This window comes from Podarcis melisellensis, assembly GCF_964234715.1.
Source record: "Podarcis melisellensis genome assembly, chromosome: 16".
NCBI lineage: Eukaryota > Metazoa > Chordata > Lepidosauria > Squamata > Lacertidae > Podarcis > Podarcis melisellensis.
In genome coordinates, this window is record NC_138533.1 from 7,514,998 (window position 1) to 7,529,438 (window position 14,441).

Here is a 14,441-nt window from a genome sequence, read left to right on the forward strand (position 1 = left end):
AAACTGTTCTTAACCTAAAGCACCACTTTAGCTTATGGGGCCTCCCGCTGCCGCCGTGCCGCCGGAGCACAATTTCTGTTCTCATCCTGAAGCAAAGTTCTTAACCTGAAGCACTATTTCTGGGTTAGCGGAGTCTTTAACCTGAAGCGTATGTAGCCTGAGGTACCATTGTATTTTGTTGGAAGCCGCCCAGAGTGGCTGGGAAAGCCCAGACAGATGGCGGGGTATAAATTATTATTATTATTATTATTATTATTATTATTATTATTATTATTATTATTAAATGCACACACAATATGTTTAACCTCGTTGTGCATGATGGAGTGTTACCGTAGTGCTGTGCCCAGTGGCGTAGCGTGGGTTGTCAGCACCCGGGGCAAGGCAAGTAATTTGCGCCCCCTAACCCGTGGATTTGCACCCCCTAACCCTAACACCCAGATGTTGCACCCTGTGCGGCCGGGCCCCCCTGCACCCCCCACGCTACGCCACTGGCTGTGCCAGCTTGGAATACAACTTCTTAGTTGAGATCTGGCTGTGAAACTGATAGCATAGGTCCATGTGACGCTGTTCAGGAATGTTTCCAAGACAATGCGCCAACAGACAAGATGGAAGAGTGACAAGACCAGGCATGAAGGCTCAGGCATGATTCCAGCTGAACAACAGGCCCTCATTAAGAATTTTCACAGTTCAGTTAACTGACAGTACAATGGTGTATATGCCTACTCAGAAGTAAGTGCTCTTAAAGGTAAAGGGATCCCTGACCATTAGGTCCAGTCGTGGCCGACTCTGGGGTTGCGGTGCTCATCTCGCTTTACTGGCCAAGGGAGCCAGCGTACAGCTTCCGGGTCATGTGGCCAGCATGACTAAGCCGCTTCTGGCAAACCAGAACAGCGCACGGAAACTCCGTTTACCTTCCCACCGGAGCGGTACCTATTTATCTACTTGCACTTTGATGTGCTTTCGAACTGCTAGGTTGACAGGAGCAGGAACCAAGCAACAGGAGTTTACCCCGTTGTGGGGATTCAAACCTCCGACCTTCTGATCGGCAAGTCCTAGGCTCTGTGGTTTAACCCACAGTGCCATCTACACTCTTACTTTTCCTCTAAAACTAGATAGTCCCAGATGCTGCAGTCTTCCAGCCAAGTAATGTGTACATTAAAAATGCTTCTACTGGGGCTAAAATGTGCATAAAAATGTGAGAAAAACGTTCCAAAACTGCTTTATTTGGGGGGAAACAGCTGCATAAAAATGTGCACGTTAGGCAAAAATATGCAGTTTGCATGACCACTCAAATTTGCATGAAACTCAAATTGACCGATTCTCCCATCCTTACCTCTTCAAACAGCTGGGGACTCGTGAGTTCAGGCAAATGCCTTAGAAAACATCTGCAGGACATCTAAATATGGTAGTAGCTGGATATGGTACAGTATTAGGAAAGGGTTAGGGTGCCCCCTGGTGTCCTACCAAAACACTGACAATGGAATATAGGAAGTGACCTCATAACTAATTCAAACTGTTGGTCCTCCTGGCAGCCTCTCAGTGGTGCTTGATGCCCTAGGGTTGCCATATGTCCTCTTTTTCCAGGACACGCCCTCTTTTTCATGGGTGTGTAAAATGAGAGTTGTCAGCGGTCCATAGTTAAAAATAGAAGTCGTGTCCTCTTTTTCCCTCTTCAAAATAGGGCAACCCTACAGCCCAGAGCTTTCCAAATTGCATTTAAAAGGGTAAAAGGTAAAGGGACCACTGACCATTAGGTCCAGTCGTGACCGACTCGGCGGTTGTGGCGCTCATCTCGCTTTATTGGCCAAGGGAGCCGGCGTACAGCTTCTGGGTCATGTTGCCAGCATGACTAAGCCGCTTCAGGCAAACCAGAGCAGCACACGGAAACGCCGTTTACCTTCCCGCTGGAGTGGTACCTATTTATCTACTTGCACTTTGACATGCTTTCAAACTGCTAGGTTGGCAGGAGCAGGGACTGAGCAACGGGAGCTCACCCCGTCATGGGGATTCAAACCTCCGACCTTCTGATCAGCAAGTCCTAGGCTCTGTGGTTTAACCCACAGCGCCACCCGCATCCCTATTTTAAAAGGGTAGATTGCGCCAATTGGTAGAAGATGGGATCAGCAGTGGCTATTAGCTACCATGGCTGTTTCCTGCTTCTATTATTAGTATATAGTAGTCCTCATAAGGGCAGAAGCAAGGTGTTTTGTTATACCTTGCCCTGTTTTTCTGCTAGATGCAGTTCCTTCATAATCAGGAATGTGCCCAGCCTTGGTTTATCCATCAAAAGTGCAAGTCCCTACAAGCCTATGGTTTCAGAGAGAGAGAGCTAGAGGTGGTGGGATATCTTGGAGATCCAAACTGTGGTTGAGGAACCCATGGCTCTCCAGATGTTGGACTCTAAATCTCATCAGCCCCAACAGTCAGTCAACATTGCTCAGTTATCACCTGGGTGTTCAGGAGGGGAAGAATACAGTGGATTCCTCTATTTCCTCTGTGTGTTTGGGGAGCCAGATAATGGTTTTTTCCAGTGTGTGTATGTATGTGTGCGTGTGTGTGTGTGTGTGAGAGAGAGAGAGAGAGAGATTCTATTCCTCCCTCCAATTTGGTTGCCATTCCGCCTTTTCAGTAACTCAGCATACCACGCCATTGTGTTTTTATGGGGTTGTTATGCAAACACATTGATTTCGATGTGTCGATCTCACTTCTGTCCCCAGGAAGCATCCAGATGTTAACCAGTAAATTACATATCCAGTAAATAGATTTCAGCCTTTTTTTAAAAAGGAAAAATGACATGTAAAATAAATATAAATGACAAGAGAAAAGCTGTGGTAGAAAGAAAATACTTTGGTTGGTTTATTTAAAAGAATTCCCAAAAATGTAAATAAAATAATTTTTGCAAATGAAACAAATGGAATGGAAATGGCCAAATTTACAAACCAGAAAGTTTACACCCTATCAGTTCTTGGTGGTAATTTAAGCTTTCCATTCCCCTCCTCTGCTATTTCTCTGACTCATCAGCCTTCCAGTCCGGCGGATAGAAAATTCCAAAAGGACCAGTGGAAGAGACAAATGTAGAAACAATTTCAATCTCCCTCTCCTCAATATGGACTAGCATCTTGCGCAAAGGCATGTTTCCATCACGCACGGTGTGGCTTGGTAATGTAAGAGTCTTGACTGGTCAGATGTGGAGGGAGGGATGACGGCCAGGTATTGGGGAAGAAGGGCAGCAAAAGAGTGGGAGTTTGGTGGGGTTGGCAAACACACACAAACACAAGTACATATTTATAAATGTGTGTACATATGTTTTTGTATGCACACCCTGGCTTTTCCTGTGTGTACCCTACTGTTACAGTGTGATGCCAAAGGTATTTGTGTGGCTCCTAAGCACACACACCCCAGATCAAAAAACATACGTCAGTTTTATTTTATTAAAAAATCACTTTTGCTGGCCGCTCCTTTGGGTCCCCTTGGAAAAGGAGTTTGAGAACTACCATTCTCACCAAAGCCACTTTGTCACGTTGGCTACACTTTGGCAGTTCCCCATCGCTTGGAGGGTTGGCTCATGTGGCCTTTGGCTCAAAAAGGTTAGCTGCTTTTTGAGGTTTTGTTTCTCTTCCTTCAAGTCTGCTGCCTCCTCATCTTCTGAGTCTCACCCCTGGACTTGTGGCCCAAAAGTATTCCATGAACCCACCACTGAAGGTAATAGCCCAGGCTGTTGGTTGCCCCCCACCCCTGTTGTAAATGGATTATTGCATCTCGCCCTCCCACTGCTCAGTTATTATTTTTTGTGCATCGTAAGCATTGGCACCCAAAGCAAACAGGATCGCTGATTGTTTGGTACAAGACGTGTCTATACAGGATGGCTGTCTCTCTCTCTCTCTCTCTCTCTCTCTCTCTCTCTCTCTCTCTCTCTCTCTCTCTCTCTCTCTTTCTCTCTCTCTCTCTCTCTCTCTCTCTCTCTCTCTCACACACACACACACACACACAAAGGAGGAGGCACAACTGTTCTTTCCTATACAAATGCCCCTCCACTTCCACAAAAGAAACAGATTCTTGACCCCATCACATCTCATTGATTGTTCGGGTGACTTCATCCAGAACTTCCTCCAAGGAGCTCTGAGTCCTGCAAGAGAGAAAGGGGAGGAATCATTGCAAATGAGCGTGGACAGTGTGGCTCAAAATCGGTGCTGCATCAACAGCTCTGTACAAAACTGGCATTTTCAATCAGTGAAAACAACAACAACAACAACAACCTTCCATGAAAAAACCACCCACATCTCAACATATTGGAATAATTGATTTATTTGCTGTTGCACTTCTATCCCACTTCAAGGGGGGGGGGGTTCAAGAGGGCATACATAGTTCTATCCTCTCCTCAAAACAACCCTGTGAGGTAGGCTAGGCTGAGACACAATGACTGGCCTGAGGCCACATCCAGTGGACTACATGACCCAGCAAGGATTTCAACCCTGATCTCCTGGGTCCTAGCCCAGCACTATAACCACGACCCAACTGTAGCTAATGCTAGTCCTACTCATACTAAGGTAAAGGTAAAGGGACCCCTGAGCATTAGGTCCAGTCATGACCGACTCTGGGGTTGCAGCGCTCATCTCGCTTTATTGGCCGAGGGAGCCGGCATACAGCTTCCGGGTCATGTGGTCAGCCTGACTAAGCCACTTCTGGCGAACCAGAGCAGCATACGGAAACACCATTTACCTTCCCGCCGGAGTGGTACCTATTTATCTACTTGCACTTGATGTGCTTTTGAACTGCTAGGTGGGCAGGAGCAGGGACTGAGCAATGGGAGCTCACCCCATTGTGGGGATTCAAACCGCCGACCTTCTGATCAGCAAGTCCTAGGCTCTGTGGTTTAACCCACAGCACCACCCATGTCCCTCCTACTCAGAGTAGACCCACTTAAATTACAGGTCAATTTAGGCCCATTAATTTCAGTGGATCTACTCTGGGTAACACTAACAACGGACTCAACCCAATGGAAATAACTGGTTTGACACCTTGCCTAGCTGGATCTGCTTTTGTCAACATAGCCTTTTGTTCTCAGGGCAGCTTATAACAAGAAAACAAATGAAACACAATGCAAGAAGTAGGTCAGCAATTTAGCACTTAAAAGTGTGTTTTGTCAAAAGAGTTCAGTAACAAATCTTACAAAACCACACCCTCTGTGAAGGTTTGAGGCTGGGAGAGAAACATGTTTGAAGCTGACAGTAAGGAAAATGGGAATCTCTGAGTTGTTAGGCTGGTTTGTTTTGGTTTTTTTCGAGCTGATTGGTCTGAAAGTGATAAGGAAGAACTGTAGTTCAGTGGTGAGCATCAGATTTCCATGCAGAACATCCGAGGTCCAATCACTGGAATCTCCAGGTAGGCCTGGGAAATGCTCCCTGTCTGAAACCCTGAAGAACGACTGCCAGCCTGAGTAGGCAACACTGAGATAGTCTGACTCAGCATAAGTTAGATTCCAAAGTTCCTATGTTCAACAGTAATTAGTTGGGTAGGAAAGATGGGGGGGTCACACCTCGCAACCAATGAGCCCCTTTCTGCAAGATCTCTCCTATGGATTTAAAATTGTACGAAGACAGAGACTTGCTTTTCCCAAGAGCAATATTGTCTGGTTCCAGAATTAACACTAAATACATTATTTCTGTTAAATGAGCCACTATAGCCTCTAGAGGGCCATGGAAATTTGTGTCCCGGGCTTTTTAGACTCATCTACCCATGTACTAAAAGGGACGCAGGTGGCGCCGTGGTCTAAACCACTGAGCCTAGGGCTTGCCGATCAAAAGGTCGGCAGTTCGAATCCCCACGACGGGGTGAGCTCCCATTGCTCGGTCCCTGCTCCTGCCAAGCTAGCAGCTCGAAAGCACCTCAAAGTGCAAGTAGATAAATAGGTACAGCTCCGGCGGGAAGGTAAACGGTGTTTCCGTGCGCTGCTCTGGTTTCACCAGAAGCGATTTATTCATGCTGGCCACATGACCCAGAAAAACTTTCTGCAGACAAACGTCGGCTTTCTTGGCCAGTAAAGCGAGATGAGCGCCGCAACCCCAGAGTCGTCCATGACTGGACTTAAAAGTCAGAGGTCCCTTTACCTTTATCCATGTACTATCTGAAACCAAAGGGTTTCCCAATATGAATACTAGCACTATTTTTCACTTTCCTACCCCACTATAATTGGAAACACCCTCAGAAAACAGCCTCAGCCTTAGTGTCATCATCATCATCATCATCATAATTTATTTATATCCCGCCCTCCCCAGCCGAAGCCGGGCTCAGAGTAGCTAACAACAATAAAAGTAACACAGCATTCTAAAATCAATTCATTCGAAAATCAATTCAAAATCAAATTAATGGCAACCATTGGGCTTGAGTTCTGTGAGTATTACCAAAGGAGAGGGTCAGGCTGTGCCTTGGCCAAAGACCTGGTGGAACAGCTCTGTCTTGCAGGCCCTGCGGAAAGATGTCAAGTCCCGCAGGGCCCTAGCCTCTTGTGACAGAGCGTTCCACCAGATTGGGGCCACAGCCGAAAAAAGCCCTGGCTCTGGTCAAGGCCAGCCTAACCTCTCTGTTGCCCCTTAACCATTTGGGAGGGGAATATCCACCATCTAAATATATCCTTTGAGGTGACCCTTTGATGTGACGCTTTGAGGAAGGACCACAGTTCAGTGGTATAGCATCTGCTTTTCATTTTAAAAGGATCCAGATTCAATCCCTGGCATCTTCAACTAAAACAGGAGCAAGATTGCACTCCCCCTGTTCCTCTCTCTGCATAGGTCATCCATCAGGGCAACCGAAGCCAACTCAGGACTGAACCCATATTGTCATTGACTCAAGTTCTACCCATTGTCGGCTCTGGCCCCCCCTACTGTTGGGCTCCCAGCCTTTCACCCTACCAATCCCAACAGGTGCCAGCCACCATTATTGCTCATTTGGAAATATTAGAGCCACACCAATGAGCTCCAGTAATCTCTCTATTACGGAGGCTGGTTTTACAATGGCTTCCAAGGGGAAAGGGATGCCAAAGGTTCATGAATGACTTTCCTACCCCCAGTAGATAATGGAGCTGCAACAGAATACTCCATATGGAACAGTACCTTCTTTGAAGTCCATGCCAGGGACACAATCACCTGGGGCACACTTCAGTAAACACAGGGCACAACCTCCTTGTCATTCATCAATTCAACGTCGGAGTCGGGGAGATTCTTCATATGCTTGTACTTATTACTGGATGTCCTCTGGAGCCACAAAGAAGGGAAGAGGATGGAGAAGGAGATAAAAAGATGTGAGGGATCACAGCTTCGGAGAATGAATCATATCTTACACCCACCCACCTACAGGTTTTGATGGAATTCCTTTTCATATAGCAGAAGTCCCAACAGATTATGAGAACCAAATTGGATTAGCCATAGGAGCTGCCCATCCCCTCTGTAGACCCACCTGAATTCTTGGTCATTGGTTTCAAGGCCAGATAAGGATGGCCAGCCTTTTGCCCCTTTCCTTAGAGTGAGAGGTGTTGGTTGCTTGAAATGCAAATTGGCCTGAGAGGAGTGTGATGATTGGAGAAAGGTCAGAAAGCCACCAACGATGCCTCCATAGATACAGGCCTTGTTTGTACCCTACATTTAAAGCAGTATTATACCACTCTAAGAGTCATAGCTTCTCCCCACGAATTCTGGGAAGTGTAGCTTGTTAAGAGTGCTCAGCACTTTTAGAATACCCCCTATCCCCCCACCCAAAGCTACAATTCCCAGAGTTCCCTGGGAAGAGGGAATAAGCTACTTGTCTAGATGATATTTCTCCATCTGCCAGCTATTCTGGATCCATCTGTGTTGCTAGACCCCTTTCCCCTCAAACAAGGATTACCTTGACCGGTGAGAGTTCCTGGTGAATTAGTTTCTTAAACTCACTCTTCTGGAACTTCTCCGTCTCGGCCACCTTCTTGTGGTTTGCCTTGGAGTTCCGCTCAATCATGTTTGTGAAGGCTTTGTACAGGCTTGACATCTTGCGATGCTCAGATGTTTTCCTGCAAGTAGGAATGAAGGCTGATCACAAGAACGTAATAAAAGCCTGCTAGATCAGGCCAAAGGCCTATCTGCTTCAGCATCCTGGCTCAACTGGTATTCAGCAAAAAGGGTTTATTGTATGAACCAAAAGCCGTAACAATTTAACTGGTAGTCAAAGACATATTGTGGAAGGGCTAGGAGTCCCTTCCTAGTGCAGGAGACTGAATAGGTCACTGTAGGTCTTCTTCTTATGGACCACCTTAAAATACCAGATGGCCTTGGAGGACCCATTCATGATTTTCATTCAATTTTGGAAGCAACTGCAATGTGCTGTGCTAGATGCTGAATTATTTGTAGCTGTGCTCTCATTGCTTCTTTTATTTCTTATGTTGCATCTTACTGTATTGGAATCTGCACTCATAGAATTCAGATTGTAATAAAATGCAATAAAAGAAAGAAAAGATGCAATCGAAATGCAATGAAAATTCAACATGAAATTTCAATGCAGACATGCCCTGGACCACCTGAATGAAGCTCATGGATCACTGGTGGTCCACAGATTGCAGTTTGGGTACCGCTGTTGCAGGAGTGCCACTGTGGGTACCTACTGCTGCAACTTGGGCATGCAACATCACACACACTACATGCAGGTGTGTGTGAGAGAGAGACGTCACACATCTGCGTTGCGGCGGCAGCGGTGACTCCTCTTCTTCCTCCAATCCACAGGCAGCGAGACACCCTTTTCCATGGGGAGGGGCTTGGACTTGGAGACAGAGAGACCCACCCGCCAGAAAAGGGTGCCTCGCTGGCTGGCAGAGAAGGAAGAAGAAGAAGAGTTTGGATTTGATATCCCTCTTTATCACTACCTGAAGGAGTCTCAGAGCGGCTAACATTCTCCTTTCCCTTCCTCCCCCACAACAAACACTCTGTGAGGTGAGTGGGGCTGAGAGACTTCAAAGAAGTGTGACTGGCCCAAGGTCACCCAGCAGCTGCATGTGGAGGAGCGGAGACGCGAACCCGGTTCCCCAGATTACGAGACTACCGCTCTTAACCACTACACCACACTGGCAGAGTTGAACTACTTCTCTCTAGGAGACAGTGTTGCTGCCACCTGCTGGTGTTTTCCATTGACTTTATGGGCACGCAGCCCCCAAAATTATATTATTATTTTTTCTATTTTATTGAATTTTACATGAAAAGAAAAAGAAAGAAAGAACAATACATAACACTGTAAACACATTTATATAGATGTTTTCCAAAATGCAAACTAAAAAAAAGACAAAAGAAAAGAAAATACTTTTCATAACCAATAATATTACCAAATTCATGCTTCAAACATTACAATATATAAATCCTAGTCAAAATATTATAAAAGACTTCCACCGCACGTTTTAGTTATCTTGCTCGCCTTTACATCTGTTCTTCAATCATTTCCCTTCCTTAGGTTCTTTCATAATCAGTCAAATCTTTATGTTCCCTATATTCTTCACAAGGTTAGTCTAAGCACAACCAAACTTTTGTATTTGAGCCCTGCTTGTATAAATAGTCATTTAAGCATTCCCATTGTTTCTGAATTATAGTTTTGGATTTATGCCTTATTAAATCCGCCAGGTACTCACACAAGTTTACTTAACCATTCCCCTTTTGTTGGGATAGAATGTCCTTTCCAATGTTATGTTATTATATAATTCCAATGTTAGATATTATATACGGAATTTCCTTTCCAAAATTGTATTATTGTGGGCACCCAAGCACCCATGGCCCCCTGGAGTTGGCTCCTGTGCACTGTTGTAGCCATTTGATTTTCATGACCCATTTTTCTCCTGGCAAGCAAGCAAGTATCACCCAGGGAGCTACACCCCGCGGCTGCAATTGAACAAAATAGGAGGTGGAGGAGTGAGAGGAGGATTTGGCCATGACTCACGCCCGAAACCGCCCATATGTTCTCCCACACAAATCATGGGTGTCTGCTGGAGCACTTGGGATTAACCTGGAGAAATGACACCTGTTGACACAACAGGTGCAATCCTAAGAATGTCTACTCTGATGTAAGACCCATCAAGTCTAATGGGTCTTGCTACCAGTTAAGTAGGTGTCAATTTGCAGCCTCTCAGCTGTCAACACGGAAAATACTTTTTTGTTTTTTCAATCAATCTTTATTATGGTCCAGAGACCCAACAAATAGTTACAGAGCAATGCACAATTCAGATAGCCTACCTCCAGGTTAAACAAGCATTTTGTTCAGACTTAAAGACAGGGATCGTTGGTTCTTGCAACCACCGATAAAAACTTCGCCACTGCTAATATTCTAGCGTTTGTCTGGTCTTCCAATAGGAACCTGACATAGTGAGCCTCTGATTTTCCCGGGAAAGGTACCAGCAAGGTTTTTTTTAATTAATTTATTTGGTTTTTGAGGTTAAAATTGTAGTCACATATGCAATATAAAAACAAGATTCCAAGGAATCTCTTGGACTTTCCTCCTCCCCTTTGTGGGTTCTATTGTCAATCATTTCCTCCTGCACAGGCTTCCTCAAACTCGGCCCTCCAGATGTTTTTGGCCTACAACTCCTGTGATCCCTAGCTAGCAGGACTAGTGGTCAGGGATAATGGGAATTGTAGTCTAAACATCTGGAGGGCCGAGGTTGAGGAAGCCTGCTCTAAATCTGCCTGCATCCTGCATCTTTTATGATAACCCAAATATTTTGCCTCTCTATTGTGTCCAAAATTCACCAATGAACCACAAGTGATATTCCAATCCTACTAACGATTGTAACTGTTTACAATGGTCTTTAAGTTATATAAAAAAAATCCCCATTCCTTATTAAAATTTTGGCCTTCCTTATTTCTGATTCTTCCAGTCATTTTAGCATTTCAGCATAGGCCATCAACTTGATCTGCCATTCTTCTCTGGTTGGGACTTTATCTTCTTTCCATCTCTGGGCCAATAACATCCGCGCAGCTGTGGTCGCATACATAAATAGTCTTTTCTGCTCCCTAGGAATTTCGGCATCAACCGGGAAGATTAAGGACAGTCCAAAGGAAGGACTTCCTCACACAATGCACAGTTGAACTATGGAATTTGCTCTTCACAGGAGGCAGCGATGGGCACCAGCTTGGATAATAATAATATAATAATATAATAATAATTTATTATTTATACGCCACCCATCTGGCTGAGTTTCCCCAGCCACTCTGGACGGCTCCCAATCGAGTGTTAAAAACAATACAGCATTAAATATTAAAAACTTCCCTAAAAAGGGCTGCCTTCAGATGTCTTCTAAAAGTCTGGTAGTTGTTGTTCTCTTTGACATCTGGTGGGAGGGTGTTCCCCAGGGCGGGTGCCACTACTGAGAAGGCCTTCTGTCTGGTTCCCTGTACCCTCACTTCTCGTAGGAAGGGAACCACCAGAAGGCCCTCGGTGCTGGACCTCAGTGTCTGGGCTGAACGATGCGGGTGGAGATGCTCTTTCAGGTATACAGGACCAAGGCCGTTTAGAAGAAGAAGAAGAAGAAGAGTTTGGATTTGATATTCCACTTTATCACTACCTGAAGGAGTCTCAAAGCGGCTAACATTCTCCTTTCCCTTCTTCCCCCACAACAAACACTCTGCGAGGTGAGTGGAGCTGAGAGACTTTAAAGAAGTGTGACTAGCCCAAGATCACCCAGCAGCTGCATGTGGAGGAGCGGAGACGCGAACCTGGTTCCCCAGATTACAAGTCCACCGCTCTTAACCACTACACCACACTGGCTATCTTTAGGGCTTTAAAGGTCAGCACCAACACTTTGATTTTCAAAGGGGATTAGACAACTTCATGGAGCAGAAGGGTGTCATGAGAGTTTCGTCCATCTCCACAGTCCAAGTCAGGATGCCTCTGAATACCAATCACTGGGTTCTGCTTTCAGACTTCCCAGATGTAGAGCAGACAAAAGGAAGGGCTTTCTGGGTTATAGGTGCCCAGCGCATGCACCGTGATGTCATGATGTCACATTGCAACGTGATGTCATGACATCACACGCCCTGCAGCTTCGGAACCTGACTTCTGGTGCCACCAATTCCAAGATCCTACAAGGCCTCAGAGAGCACCAGAAGTTGCATCAGGGGGGGCCTGCGGTGTGGGTGCTGAGCTCAGGCCCCCAGGGGCCCCTGTAGTGAAATCACTTCAAGATGCTTCATAAAAACTGATTCACATGTGAAAAAACAATAGGTTGCATTTAATGTTGAGGTAGACCATTGAAATTGATAGGCATGACAAATTTAGATCAATTAATTTCAAAGGGGGGTGACTTGAAGTTGTCTGCAAAATAATAATCATATACTGGTAATAATAACAAGTTCGAAGAATTGATGCTTTTGAATTATGGTGCTGGAGGAGACTCTTGAGAGTCCCATGGACTGCAAGAAGATCAAACCTCTCCATTCTTAAGGAAATCAGCCCTGAGTGCTCACTGGAAGGACAGATCCTGAAGCTGAGGCTCCAATACTTTGGCCACCTCATGAGAAGAGAAGACTCCCTGGAAAAGACCCTGATGTTGGGAAAGATGGAGGGCACAAGGAGAAGGGGACGGCAGAGGATGAGATGGTTGGACAGTGTTCTCGAAGCTACCAGCATGAGTTTGACCAAACAGGAGGCAGTGGAAGACAGGAGTGCCTGGCATGCTCTGGTCCATGGGGTCACAAAGAGGCGGACACGACTAAACGACTGAACAACAACAAATCAATACGCATGCCTTATTGCTGAACGAAATCATCGTACTCATCATCTAATACAGCAAAATAATATGCCTCTGAACAGTAAGTTACTAGAATGCAATAGTGGGGCAAGGCTATTTGCTTCCCGCCCTGATTTTGAGCTTCCCAGAGCATTTGGCTGTCTGCTATGGGATAGGGCTGTAGTTCAGCAGTAGACATAGGTGCCAACTCCCCGGGAGCCTGGGTACCCGAGCACCCAAAAAATTCCACATGAAGGAGCTGAGCACCCACAAATTTCAGTGCCAGGGCTATGCATACTGTATGGCACCCATGGCCCTGGGCACCCACAGTCATGGAGCCATTCCTGGATTTCGCAATACAGTAAAAACCATGTACAGAACAATTGCATATATAAGAGTAGTCAAACACACACACAAACATATTCAGATACCAACTGGATTCACCATCAGCCTCTCATCATCAATGCATTTCGTAACATACCATTTTTCTATAAAGCACCAGTACTTCCACTGATGATGTGCTACAGTTTGAATTTCCCCCAAGTTGGTTTCAGGGGTTGGGGGCTCTGCTAAAACCACTGAGCTTCTTGGGCTTGCCGATCAGAAGGTCGGCGGTTCGAATCCCCATGACGGGGTGAGCTCCCATTGCTCTGTCCCAGCTCCTGCCAACCTAGCAGTTCGAAAGCACACCAGTGCAAGTAGATAAATAGGTACCATTGTGGCAGGAAGATAAACGGTGTTTCTGTGTGCTCTGGCACTCGTTATGGTCCTCCATGCACCAGAAGCGGTTTAGTCATGCTGGCCACATGACCCGGAAAGCTGTGGACAAACGCCGGCTCCCTCGGCCTGAAGCGAAATGAGCTCCACAACAGTCACCTTTGACTAAACTTAACCGTCCAGGGATCCCTTACCTTTTGTGCATGGCGAATCCTTACAGCAATGGAACCTCACGGAAATGAGCTGAGCTATATGGGCTTTCGATACCTGCCTCATTCCCAACTCTGTGGTCCCAGGACTGCACCCACACAATGTAACTAAACCATTTTAATTTTTTTTAAGCACATTACTTTCCCCGAAGAATGCTGGGCATCGCAGCTTATGCCTCACAGCGCTACAAATTCCCAGCACTCTGGAGATAGTGTGCCTCCCCCCTGGATTCTTCAGGTGAGTTTGCTTTAAATATGTATGCAGCCTAAACCTAAGACAGAATAAAATCCCAAGACTTACCCAGGTCAGCGCTGAGAAATTGGCCCGGGCAAAGGCAGCATTTGCAAAAGCAAGGCACCCCACGCCAGCTTCCCTTATGCTGAGCGGTGAGAGAAAGTGGGAGGCGGGTGGTGAGTTTCCTTCTGGCCAAACCTGCTCCGCTGTTGTTGTTGCTCCATTTGCCCTGCGTTCCTGTTGGAACCCTCCCAGATGATCATATGTCAGGAAGGTGTTTATCCACGTGGGTGAGAGACAGGTTGCGAGAGATGGGGAGCAGGTTAGCTCTCTGCAGGAGATTGGGGTCAAGGGAATAAGGAGACCGAAAAAGAACGTTTCCTTTTTAAAAAGCATATCTTTTATTAATTTAAAATAAATACATTTATGAGAAAACAGACCTACATACAAGTAAACAAACATACAATAAAACAAAATAACAGAAAAACCAAACAAACCACACACTATAAGATAATTAATTAATATAATTATAATATAATTAATATAATTATCA

At 45.7% G+C, this 14,441-nt stretch overlaps 1 long non-coding RNA gene across 2 annotated transcripts; it reads right to left on the reverse strand.

Annotated features, from left to right (window-relative positions):
- Positions 1-2,829: 2,829 nt before the first annotated feature.
- LOC309358709 lies at positions 2,830-14,106 on the reverse strand. Of its 2 annotated transcripts, XR_014163508.1 has the most exons (5): positions 13,955-14,106; positions 7,879-8,038; positions 7,110-7,250; positions 3,990-4,126; positions 2,830-3,922 (listed from the first exon to the last, which is right to left on the reverse strand). It is a non-coding gene; the product is annotated as an uncharacterized lncRNA (long non-coding RNA). The 2 variants fall into 2 exon arrangements; XR_014163509.1 differs by having other exon boundaries at positions 2,830-4,126.
- Between the last annotated feature and the right edge of the window lie 335 nt (positions 14,107-14,441).